At 47.5% G+C, this 12,854-nt stretch overlaps 1 long non-coding RNA gene across 1 annotated transcript in view; it reads right to left on the reverse strand.

Annotated features, from left to right (window-relative positions):
- Positions 1-7,761, reverse strand: part of LOC140385690 (uncharacterized) — a 73,574-nt gene extending 65,813 nt beyond the window's left edge. The window contains exon 1 of the long non-coding RNA XR_011933427.1: positions 7,660-7,761. This is a non-coding gene — a long non-coding RNA (uncharacterized lncRNA). The remainder of the gene's footprint in view (positions 1-7,659) is intronic.
- Positions 7,762-12,854: the final 5,093 nt, after the last annotated feature.

Genomic DNA, 12,854 nt, shown 5'->3' on the forward strand with positions numbered 1-12,854 from the left:
TTTGGGAAGTTAAGAATTACTTAGTGTTGTATTCTTTGGGGATTGTATTTGAATTAATGGTTGCTCAGATGGTCACTATGTTTTAAAAAGGTTAACTTGAGTTCATAGAATAAACATGGTTTTGTTTTGCTTCTGCTCTACCACACCTGTAGAGTGGGCCGAGTGCTCCCCATACCACAATCTATTAAAAGTTGTGGGTCAGGTGAACTCCATGATACACTTTGGGGTTCTCTAAACCCTGGCCCATAACAGTATTCTTAATTTCAAATGAGTTTGTCAGCCAGGCCATAATGGTGGAACTCCTCGCCGGGAAGGTTGCGCCTGCGCACCATTGAGATGGAAGTTGGGAGTGGAGGGAGAGCCTTGGCTCCTGCCATCAGCAGGAACTTGGAGGCGGACTGGAAAACCTCCTATAATTGGCCTCAATTAGCCGCCGAAGGAGACCGAGCGGCTCCGCTTCCGAAATTGAACATGACAATCACCCAATCTCCCAAGAAGGGTGACAAGAAAGGGCAGAAGAAGGTGACAACAAAGGGTGGCAAGAGAAGGACGAGACCCAGGAAGGAGAGTTACTCAATCTACACGTACAAAGTGATGAAGCAGGGACGCCGCGGTGGCACAGGGGTTAGCACAGCTGCTTTGCGGCACCGAGGGCCCGGGTTCGATTCCAGCCCCGGGTCACTGTCCTGCGTAGGTCTCACGCCCACAACCCAAAGATGTGCAGGGTAGGTGGATTGGCCACGCTAAATTGCCCCTTAATTGAATTGGGTACTCTAAATTTATTTTCAAAAAAGTGATGAAGCAGGTTCGCCCTGACACTGGCATCTTCTCCAAGGCCAAGAGCATCATGAACCAGTGAGTCATCGACAGTTTTAAAAAACAAATGTACTCTCGGAGCATAAACTGCAAAACATTGGTCTACAGTAACCAAGTACAGGATTATACTCTTTGGTCATTGCGTTAAAGAGTTTTTGGATGTTCGCCAATAAAACCCACTTTCAAATGACCAGGAAGTCATCAACATTTTTGAGCACATCCCAGGTGAGGCTTCTCATCTGGCCCATATAATAATAATAATCTTTATTGTTGTCACAAGTAGGCTTACATTAACACTGCAATGAGATTACTGTGAAAAGCCCCTAGTCGCCACATTCCAGCGCCCGTTCAGGTACACAGAGGGAGAATTCAGAATGTCCAATTCACCCAACAGCACGTCTTTCTGGACTTGTGGGAGGAAACCTGAGCACCCAGAGGAAACCCACACAAACACAGGGAGGATGTGTAGGCTCCGCACAGACAGTGACCCAAGCCGGAAATCGAACCTGGGACCCTGGAGCAGTGAAGCAACAGTGCTAACCACTGTGTTACCATGCCGCCCATTACAACGTGTGCAGCATCATCAGCCCCCGGGAGATCCAGGCCACCGTGCACCTGCTGCTGCCTGGGGAACTGGTCAAGCACGCCATGTCAGAGGGCACAAAAGAGGTGACCAAGTACACCAGCTCCAAGTAAAACAACACCAGGTGTATTGATCCCATCACTGCAAAAATGGCCCAGAGATACGGTGGAGATGTGGAACTGGAAGGTGGATCCAGCCTGCCTCTGTTCCTGTTCCCAGCAGGAGCTGAAGGCCCATTGTTAGATCCAGGTGTTTAGTGGAGTAGAACAGGAATAGACACATATCATCGAGAAAACAGACCAGGGAAAGGACAGATGTGGACCAAAGCACAGCTAGGGAACAGTAGCTGTTACGCTGCACTTGGGAAGGACCCATGTGCTACCCGTGTTTGTATCTGAACATTTATTAGGCAGCGATATTCCGACTATTTAAATCTCACCATCCCAACTTTATACATATTGGGCACAGATAACAACAAAAACAGTATGCATTTAGTTTCTTTAAACCTAGCGAATGTCTCACAACACTTCACAGGAGCATTATCAGATAGAAAAAAGTGAGTACCCAATTATTTTTTCCCAATTAAGGGGCAATTTAGCGTGGCCAATCCATCTAATCTGCCCATCTTTGGGTTGTGGGGGGCGAAACCCACGCAGACACGGGGAGAATGTGCAAACTCCATACGGCCAGTGACCCAGGGCCGGGATCAAACCCGGGTCCTCAGCGCCATAGGCAGCAGAGCTAACCACTGCGCCACCATGCCACCCCAGACAGAATTTAACGCACAAGGATGTTGAGGGCATTGTGGTAATACTGAACACTCTCCAAACAGGAAATGCTTAGGATTTATCTGTAGCCCTTAATTCATATAAAAGATCACAAAAATCTTTTGCTAAATCCTACAATTCACGTGATTTGGCGTTGAAGGAAATCAGAGGTCTCAGGGGGGAATAGGGCTGGAGATGATCAGAGATTTAGGAAGAATTGAAAACAAGGATGAAAATGATAAAATCAATGGTGTTTCTGGGCCAGGTGCCATTGCCAATTAGCAAGCCCAGAGGCAGGGGATGGATCAATGGGCCTTGGTGTGAGTTAGGATACCGGCTTAGAGGTTATTTTCCAATTCTGGCCTCTTTCACTGCTCCAACATTGGCGGCAGAGCAGTCAGATTCCGGGCTCCAAGCTCTGGAATTTCCTCCCTAAAACCCCTCTACCCTCCCTTTAATGTGCTCCTTAAAGTCTGCCTCTTTAAACAAATCTCTTCTCACGGGGTGGCGTGTTAGCACAGTGGTTAACACTGTTGCTTCACAGCTCCAGGGTCCCGGGTCTGATTCCCGGCTTGGGTTACTGTCTGTGCGGAGTCTGCACGTTCTCCCCGTGTCTGCATGGGTTTCCTCCGGGTGCTCCGGTTTCCTCCCACAAGTCCCGAAAGACGTGCTTGTTAGGTGAATTGGACATTCTGAATTCTCCCTCCGTGTACCTGAACAGGCCCCGGAGAGTGGCGACTAGGGGATTTTCACAGTAACTTCATTGCAGTGTACTACTTGACAATAATAAAGATTTTGATTATTATTACCTGCTCCAATATCTCCTTGTGTGACTGAGTATTAAATTTTGTCTGAATAACACTCTCTAGAAACACCTTCGGATGTTTTACTACATTTCAGGCACTTTACGAACGCAAGATGCTTATAAGATAAGTTTGTTCTGTTTTCTCAGGCAACTGGAGGTGGCTGGAACCTCTCACATGCTGCTTCTACTGACGGTGGAGACTTTGCATTGAAAGATTATGTAACTGCAGAGCCGTTTTGATACCAGAAATGATCCTCAGGAAAAAGTTGTCTTAATTATGGCAAACATACAGGCTGATCGTTAAGCCTGCCAAAAAAAAGTAGTTTTAATGTAATTATCGTTGTGCAATTAAAAAGGCAATGATGGATTTTTTTCCAAATATTTCAGGATAATTGTGTAATTAGTAGATTTATGATTTAATTTTACATTTAGTCAGAATGCCCAATGAAACCTACCCAACTTCCCCCCTCCCCGTCAACCTCCCTCAAACACATTCATTTCTGGAGCGGTGTCACAGAATGATACAGCACAGGAGGAGATCCATCAAGCCCCTGCCAGGTCTTTGAAAAAACTATCCAAATTAGTCCCACGATACTGCTCCTTGGAAGAAAAATAATCCGGAAAACATTTTAAACTTCCTTCCAGAGTCCCTTTCTCTCCAGAGGCAATAGGGCTGATATTGGGTTACTGATCGACAAACACCTCTCATGGCTTACTGAGGGAGCCAATGTAAGATTAAACAGTGAGTGCACACATGTTCTTTGACAGTTAACATGTGGCAACTGATCCTAATTCTGCACTTGCTCAGATCTTGGCGTCTGCACTTCCAGCAGCAAATCACTGAGTCAATGTTCCACATTATGTGATGCTGAGTCAGTGCCACGTCATGTGTGTCATGTTTCCATCCCAGAATAAACAGCGATTCTGGCACAAATCAGACTGTTTCAGGAGTGATACCGCTCACTGATTCTCTCCCCCGCCATCCTCCCAAACCTGGAACACTGACACTACTATGAGTGTCCCCACTATTAGGCTGAGATTAGTTAACGCGGCACAGCCCTTGGAACTTGCATGGCTGAGAGTGGTTTTATAGCCACAATTACTTTCACTTATACAGCTCCTTTAATGCAATAAAATATCCCAAGGTGTTATTGTAAAACAAAATTTGACACGGAGCCACATAATAGGTGAGGTGACCAAAAAGCTGGTCAAAGTAGAAGATTTTTAGGGGTGTTTTAAAAGGAAGAAAGTGAGGAAGAGAGGTCACGCCAAAACTGAATGGGTTAACCGGAAAAGGCTAACAATTCCAGGGTTCTTCTCTCTCAATAAAATGTTGAGGCGTGTCCTAATAGAAGTCTTTATAGTATCGAACTTGAACATTGATAAAAAGAGAGAGATATGTTGCTGAAGCCTTTTTCTTGCAGTCTTCAGGCCAAATTCAAGAATGCAAAATTTCAAATGACCACAATAATTCTTTTTTTTAAATATTTGAGTACCCAAATATTTTTTTTCCCCCAATTAAGGGGCAATTTAGCGTGGCCAATCCACCTAGCCTGCACATCGTTTTGAGTTGTGGGGGTGAAACCCATGCAAACACGGGGAGAATGTGCAAACTCCACATGGACAGTTACCCAGAGCTGGGATCGAACCCGGGTTCTCAGTGCTGTAGGCAGCAGTGCTAACCACTATGCCACCGTGCCGCCCGACCACAATAATTCATACCACAGGACGGAAAGGGATTGGTTGGCAAGTCGACTGACTGGCCAAGGCATTGCCATGGAGAAAACAAAGGGAACTATGGACTTCCCAAGCTCCCGGATAATTCAACAATGGCACAAGGCTTGATTAATAAGGGGATCAGGGATTATGAGGAGAAGGCAGGAGAATGGGGATGAGAAAAATATCAGGCATGATTGAATGGCGGAGCAGACTCGATGGGCCAAGTGACCTAATTCTGCTCTTATGTCTTATGGTCCAAGGCTTGGACATATTCCTTTTGTTTGCAGAGAATTGGTCCCTGCATTTCCATATAGGTCACTCCTGGGAGTGTAAATGAGTCATTCTCAGAGCTCATAAACATCTCTTACTTTGGTAGTCCCTCAGGGTCAAGGATGACTTGCCTCCACACTGAGCGTTGGCTGAATCGGCCAATCCTGGAGCCGCAGACTCTGCCACAGGTGGAGCAGGTGGTGACCAATGAGGTGGTGAGTGGGACTCTCTTTCCACTGATAACGCTTGGCCTCCATGTACTCCACCCAGTGACGCTCAAGGTGGTTGGCACCTTTACGGATGCTTCATCTCCAGTTTGTGTGTTCTAGTATCCTTGTAGTGTTTCCTCTGCCCTCCTAGTGATCGCTTGCCACTGCGGAGCTCATGTAGGGAGTATTGTGTCAGGCATATGGACAATGGGGCCCACCCATCGCAGGAGTGCTGCCAGTGCCTCTGGGATATTGGCCTGGGAGAGGACACTTACGTTGGTACGCCTATCCTGACAGTGGATTTGCAAGATTTTGCAGAGGCAGCGATTTTGAGATCTCTCCAGGGATTTGAGGTGTCTGCTGTCCATGTTTCTGATGCATAAAAGAGGGCGGGGAGCACGGCTGCTTTTTAGAGCTCGGTGCTGGATTGGATTGGTCTTTGAACACTGTTCCTCAGGTGTCTGAAGTCTGTGCTGGCGCATTGGAGTAGATGTTGGACTTCATTGTCGATGTTTGCTCATGCCGAGGGGTGGCTCCGGAGGTATGGCAAATGGTCCACCTTGCCCATGGGGGGCGCGATTCTCCGAGCCCTGTGCCGGGCTCGCCGCAATCGCGCCATGACGCCGGCGCACGATTCTCCAAGGTGCGGAGAATCGGCACCATTTGCGCCGGCGCCTTTGACGCGGCGCCGGCCGTGGGCCACTGGAATCGGCGGGGCCGCCGCCGATTCTCCGGCCCCGATGGGCCGAGCGGCCGCGTGGAAAAAGCAGAGTCTCGCCGTCACCGTTCACCCCTGGTCGCTGCCGGCGGGAACTCTGCGCGAAGGGTCGGGGCAGCCTGTGGGGCTGGGAAAAGCGCTCCTTCACTAGGGGGGTGGAGGGGGGGCCTCCGATGGGGTCTGGCCCGCAATTGGGGCCCACCGATCGGCGGACGGTCCTCTTCTACCACCCCCCCGGGCCTACTTTGTTGCACGGCTTGCCCCTGAACCCCCACGCCATGTTGCGTAGAGGCCAACACGCTGAAGTCCCCCACGCATGTGCGGGTTGGCGCGGCCCAACTGCGCATGCGTGGGTTGGCGCGGCGCCACTTTGGCACCGGGAAGGAAGGCTGGAGTGGCGTGAACCGCTCCAGTGCCGTGCTGGCCCCTGTGGGGGACAGAATCGGTCAGCCCCGTGCCCGTCTCACGCCGTTGTGAAACCCGACGGCGTTCGCGACGGCGCGGACACTTAGCCCCGCGATCGGAGAATCGCCCCCGTGTTGCTCTTTCCAAGGGACAGTGCTGACTCGATGGGCCAAATGGCCTCCTTCAGCATTGTAAATTCTATGATTCTGTGCTGTACATTCCACAGTGGCTTCACCATCCATTTGTTCCATTCCTGTTGGGCTTTTCCAACCCCTCTCTTTGTGCCAAACTGATTTCATTATGTTTTGACAGGGGAGCAGCTGTAACAACTGTTCCAGACCCAAGCTCTTTCTCTCGTTCTTTCCTGTCTGCTTGGCCAGCTTGAGGCGCGGCGCTGGTCCGGAAAACATAAACAGCAAAGTCCCAAGATGCTCCTACTCATGGGCTGGGTTGCAATTTACTCCGAAGAAGCATTGCAACAGAGCAGCGGAATTAAGCACCGCAAACAGCAAAGGGGTTAGACATGGGCGTCTGTGGAGCAGAAAGACAGTACAATCTGTAATTGCAGTGAATCCCTTTGCAATCTGCACATTGCACCCCAAAGATAGCCAAGAAATCAAAGTACGTTTCATTGGGTAGAATCTCGGTGGTTTTATTCTTTAACCCCCAAGGTTTCTGATGCTTTCAAAAGGGGCAGATTGTTGATAACAGTTTTGAATAGTCCACTGGCAAATGAAAGAGGTTTTTTTTCTTAATAGCGTTTTCTGATTAATAATTTTAGGTTAAAATAAACAATTTTAAGTGTTCTTTTAAGTGGGTTAACAACCGCGTTAAAATAGCGCACAGGGGAATTTTACTCCAGGGGTTAAAAGAATCCCCTTTATGTCGAGGTCGGTTTCTCGGTTCAAGTCAATTCCCCCCCCCCCCGTATGTTTTAGAAGGGGAGAGCATGGTTTCTCTCAATGCCCCCCTGCTCTGAGCCGGTGACCCATTCGGAAACAGTGCCCACCTAGTATGGTTGTTGCTCTTGCCCCTCAAATTGGGTTCAATCCTGTAGGTGCCATGAGAGTAAAAAGAATTGTTTTTAAAAGTCTGTGAGCACAAGGCAGTGAATGATTTAATATCAACACGGTCACCTGGAGCAGGCACCAATTCATTATATTACTGAATATTAGTCAGTAAGTCAGGATTGATGTTACAAATGTCCCAGACGTTTGATCTGAAATACATCAGCAATGTTGTAAAAAGCTGATTAAGTAAGCAGACAGGTTGATAGTTTCAGAGTAACAATACACATAACATTGCAAAAATATTATATTAACAGATAAAAATATGCAAAATCACCAGTGAATGAAGCAAAACCTAACCTTCTCATCCTGGCCAGATTTCGTGTAGCCTTAGAATTGGAACTTTAAATATATACATCTTCCTGTTATACTTTGTGTTAAAGACAGGACCCTCCAGACTGTTGCACTGACTGAGGGGGAAATGATCCTTCTGCATTCTAACAGCCTGGTCCGCGGAAGACCTTCTGTGGTGAGGCGGATGGCGACAGTGTAGGGAGTGAGCAATCGATCCACTGGGACTACATTTGAAGAGAGAGGGAAATAAATTAGATATTGATGAATAAACCACAGCTTGCGTGGGCCTGCCAGTGAGAATTAGGACTCGTCAGTCGTTGAGAGTGTCAATTGTCCAGGCAGGTATTGTTTAAAAAAAAAATAGACTTCGATTATAAAATGTGACCATTTAATATTGTGACAAAAAGTTTAAAAGTCACACATTAGTTTGCTGCAACATATACACCCAGGAAGTTCATTATATTGAACTCGTGTGCAGTGAAATCCTTTTTAGGTAATTACATTGCAAAGTGTCCAATGACTCGGCTGCATACAATTGAATAGAATATCAAATCCTGGGGAGTGTCCATCATCTGGGCAGCTCAAACGCCTGGGAGGGAGGAATACTACCTGGATAAGTGAGTTGGAGCTGGGAGCAGTTTCATTGTAATTGACAAAGAGTCATCCAGACTCGAAACGTTAGCTCCCTTTTTTCTCCACAGATGCTCTGAGACCGGCTAAGACTGTCCAGTATTTTCTGTTTTTGTGTCATTGTAATTGAGGCCTGGGTCATGTTAAAATTTACTCACATGTGGGGTAGGAGGTGGAAAGCAGTGCTCAGATTTGATGCTGGTAGATGAACAAGTCTTAAGAAAATGCCAATTTTATAGACAAAGGTGATTTATCACTTGGGTGTTTGTGTTCTTTTACTTAAAAATATAACTGCTTTTGTTGTCCGGGGTTCACACAAAATTGGAAAAAGGACCACACCCAAAACACAAAATCGTCTCATGTACAGTGGTTAGCACTGTTGCTTCAATGCGCCAGAGACCCAGGTTCGATTCCCGGCTTGGGCCACTCTGTGTGGAGTCTACACGTTCCCCCCGTGTCTGCGAGGGTTTCCTCCCTCAGTCCCAAAAGACGTGCTGTTAGGTGAATTGGACATTCTGAATTGTCCCTCTGTGTATCCGAACAGGTGCCAGAGTGTGGCGACTAGGGGATTTTCACAGTAACTTCATTGCAGTGCTAATGTAAGCTTACTTGTGACAATAATTTTTTTTGTTTGGAAATTTAAGAGCATCCAATTACTTTTCTTCCAATTAAGGAGCAATCTTGGGTTGTGGGGGTGAGACCCACGCAGACACGGGGAGAATGTGCTAACTTCACATGGACAGTGATCCGGGGCCGGGATTGCACCCGGGTCCTCGGCGCCGTGAGGCAGCTGTGCTAACCACTGTGCCACTGTGCCGACTTGTGACAATAATAAAGATTATTATTATGTAAACAGCTCCCAATCACTGCTTTGTTTATAAGGTAATTCCTAAAGAACCTTCTGCACTGTCGATCCGGCAGGTATTGATTGCTCTCTCGTTTTCCCACTCTTGTCCGGATAGTTAGTTGTCTTTAGAGCCACCAGAGGTGACCATGCAGAGGTGACCTATTGATCATTAAAACTATTTAGCATTCCCTACCTGCCATGTTTGTACTTAGTCCCACCCCCCTCCCCCATGAAGGGCGAACAATCTATTCCCCAATGAGCAGCCTTGTGAATACTGCAGATTCATTTTAAAAAAATTATTTAAAATGGTATTAGCATCTCACAGTTCCAAAAATAACTAGATCTGGCTGTTATGTGATAAATTGCAGTTTAGAACTGCCCGGGGCCAATGTATTGTTTATTTTTGGAGACTATTTTCTTTTCACACTTCAGGTTTGCAAGAAGTGAGACAACTACAATGTAGAATCGGAAAGTAATGAAACTTGCCTTGTTTAGTGTAATGTTTAAAATGATCAAAGATCATGTATATTGCATGCGGTGCTTGTGTTGGAAACTTTGCCTGAAATGACTAATCTTTTATCAGCATTCTTGGTGACTAAAAGTTACCTTTCCTCAGTAGTTTCACAGCACATTGAAAACATTAATTTTAATGGTTGCAGACGGAGGGGAAATAAACACTATGATGGGCTGAATGGCCTTCTCCTGCTTCTATTTTCTATGTATGTTTCTATGATGCACAGTGCCAGACTGCTTCACTTGTTCTGAGAGTGCAAGATCCAGGGGTCACGATCATAAAATGTCCTTTCACTGTAGGCAAAGGTCTCTCAGTAACGGTGTGGTCAGTTTGTTTCCCAGTAAGTTGTTTTGTTCAAATTAAATGTGACTCTTTCCTGAGCAGCACGGCGGCACAGTGGTTAGCATTGCTGCCTCACGGCGCCGATGTCCCAGGTTCGATCCCGGCTCTGGGTCACTGTCAGTGTGGAGTTGGCACATTCTCCCTGTGTTTGCGTGGGTTTCACCCCCACAACCCAAAGATGTGCAGGGTAGGTGGATTGGCCATGCTAAATTGTCTCTTAATTGGAAAAAATGAATTGGGTACTCCAAATTTATAAAAACAAATGTGACTCTTTCCTGTTGAAGAAGATGAGATTCTATTATTACTGCAATAATTCCTTAATTTGGGAAATAAAAACTTGCATTTTGCAGATATGGGTAGAATGTGCAAACTCCACCTGCGTCACCCAATGGCAGGATTGAACCCGGATCCCTGGCACTGTGAGGCAGCAGTGCTAACCATTGTGCCACCATGCTGCCGTAATGAAGTACTTTTCACATGTTATCATAGTACTGTTGCAGTGTAAAAAACAAGGCAGCCAGTTTGCTCACAGGAAATGTGCTAACATTCAGATAATTTGTTTTTGTGATGTTGATTGTGGGATAAATATTGGCCCGGATAACAGGGGTAACTCCACTGCTCTTGGGGAAAATGTACTGGGATCCTTTACACCCACCAGAACAGGCAGACGGGATCTTGGTGTAATGACTAATCCAAAAGACAGTACAAGTACCAGCCTTGATTTCTGTGCCCAAGTCCTCGAATGTAACTCATACCCAGAACCTGTGACTCAGATGAAAGTGCTCCCCACTGAGAAAGAGCTGACACAGGGAGATGTGGGCTTGGCTGGAGAACTGCTGATTTTGTCCAATCCTCCTGTGAAGAATAGGGCAGAATTTCACATGCGACATGCAAGCTTGGCAGGTGCAACCAGAAGCAGCTGCAATTCCCAGTCCTGCCGAGATCAATTGAGATTTGTGATATTCTCCTGGCTGGCCACTTAAGTGACAGCCAGTTTAAATCGCGGCCACAATGGGCCAGCAGGGTCGGCGGGTGCCATGCCCAGCAGGGTTGCCGGGCACCACGCCCAGCAGGGTCGGTGGGTGCCACGCCCAGCAGGGTCGGTGGGTGCCACGCCCAGCAGGGTCGGTGGGTGCCACGCCCAGCAGGGTCGGCGGGTGCCACGCCCAGCAGGGTCGCTGGGTGCCATGCCCAATGATGGCCCACTGCAAAGTTTAACGGCGACATGCAGAGCCTACTGAGGCACCACTGCCTGCAGAATAGCCAACGCTGGGATATGAGGGGAGGCAGTGGCATAGTGGTATTGCCACTGGACTAGTAACCCAGAGACCCAGGATAATGCTTTGGAGACCTGGGTTCAAATCCGATCAGGATAGATGGTGGAATTTGTATTCAACAATATAAATCTGGAATTAAAAGTCTAATGATGACCATGAAACCATTGTCGATTGTCATAAAAACCCATCTGATTCACTAATGTCCTTTTAGGGAAGGAAATCTGCCGTCCTTACCTGGTCTGGCCTACATGTGGCTCTAGATCCACAGCAATGTGGTTGACTCTTAACTGTCCCCTCAAGGGCAATTAGGGACGGGCAATAAATGCTGGCACAGCCTGCAACACCGACACCCCCATGGACAAATACATTTTTTTTTAAATTAGGGGGGGTTGAGTTACGGTGGCCAAGCAAGCCCATCATTTCCCAGACAACTAACAGACCACTAATTAGCGTGGCAAGCCACCTAGCCTGCACATCTTTGGGTTGTGGGGGTGAAACCCACGCAGACACGTGGAGAATGTACAAACTCCACACGGACAGTGACCCATGACCGGGATTTGAACCCAGGTCCTCAGCATCGCAGATCCAGTGCTAACCACTGCGCCACGTGCCACCCTCAAAGTCGTAGGCTTCTGCGGCACTGGACCTCTGTCATGACCAAATAGTTTGAACGCTGCCTGTACCCCCTGGCAGCTGGGTAGTGGTACCTTCTGCAGGGCTATGCTTCTTGTCCTCCCGGCTGTCCCTCATGACCCTGTGCCTCTATCCCAGCTGGATGCAGGCGGCCACCAGGCCTCTTCCCTCCTTGTTCCCTGTCCTCCTCCGAGGAGGTGCCCCACGCTGAGTAAACAATACCCATCTGCGTGGCTGACCCCTGCACAGAGGGTGACAGAGGGAACCACCTCTGGTGCCAGAGGAGAGCAATGAACTGAAAGCTCCACACTGTGCTGAACCCAACACAGCAGAACACAACCTCAATTCACTCCCTGAAACTCCCAACCTCTAATCCAGCATTTTCCCCATTCCCCTTTCTTATCCTGCACTTGAATCCAAGAAGTTAATAATCGGTTGGTCTGTTTGCCTGTGTTTTCTGTGTGCCGAGCTTGAAATCACAAGGGGAAAATAAAATCTGTCAATTGTGGATTTAATCCTGGGCCACTGTGCGTGTGGAGTTTGCACATTCGCCCCACGTCTGCGTGTGTCCTCCCCGCCTCCCCTCCACAACACAAAAAATGTGCAGGATAGATGGATTGGCCACGCTAAATTGCCCTTAATTGGGAAAAAGAAATAATTAGGCACTCTAAATTTATAAAATTAAAACAATCCTCTCAACAATTGTCGGCGGCGCTCTGCTAATCCACACCTGCACCCGCTCACCGAAATAGCACGCGTGTGCGTGATGATGTCAGGATAGGTGCCAATGTCATCGCATACATTTAATGCACTTCCGGGTCAGGCACCTCCACAAGTGTAGCACTCTCCGAGTGTGTCAATAAGAGTGTCAGCTTTAATCTGTGCAGAGATAGCAGTTAGTTCAATAATGAGGACACTACACACATTTCAATATTTCCATTACAATTCTTTTCAAACC

This window comes from Scyliorhinus torazame, chromosome 1 (assembly GCF_047496885.1).
Source record: "Scyliorhinus torazame isolate Kashiwa2021f chromosome 1, sScyTor2.1, whole genome shotgun sequence".
Lineage (NCBI taxonomy): Eukaryota > Metazoa > Chordata > Chondrichthyes > Carcharhiniformes > Scyliorhinidae > Scyliorhinus > Scyliorhinus torazame.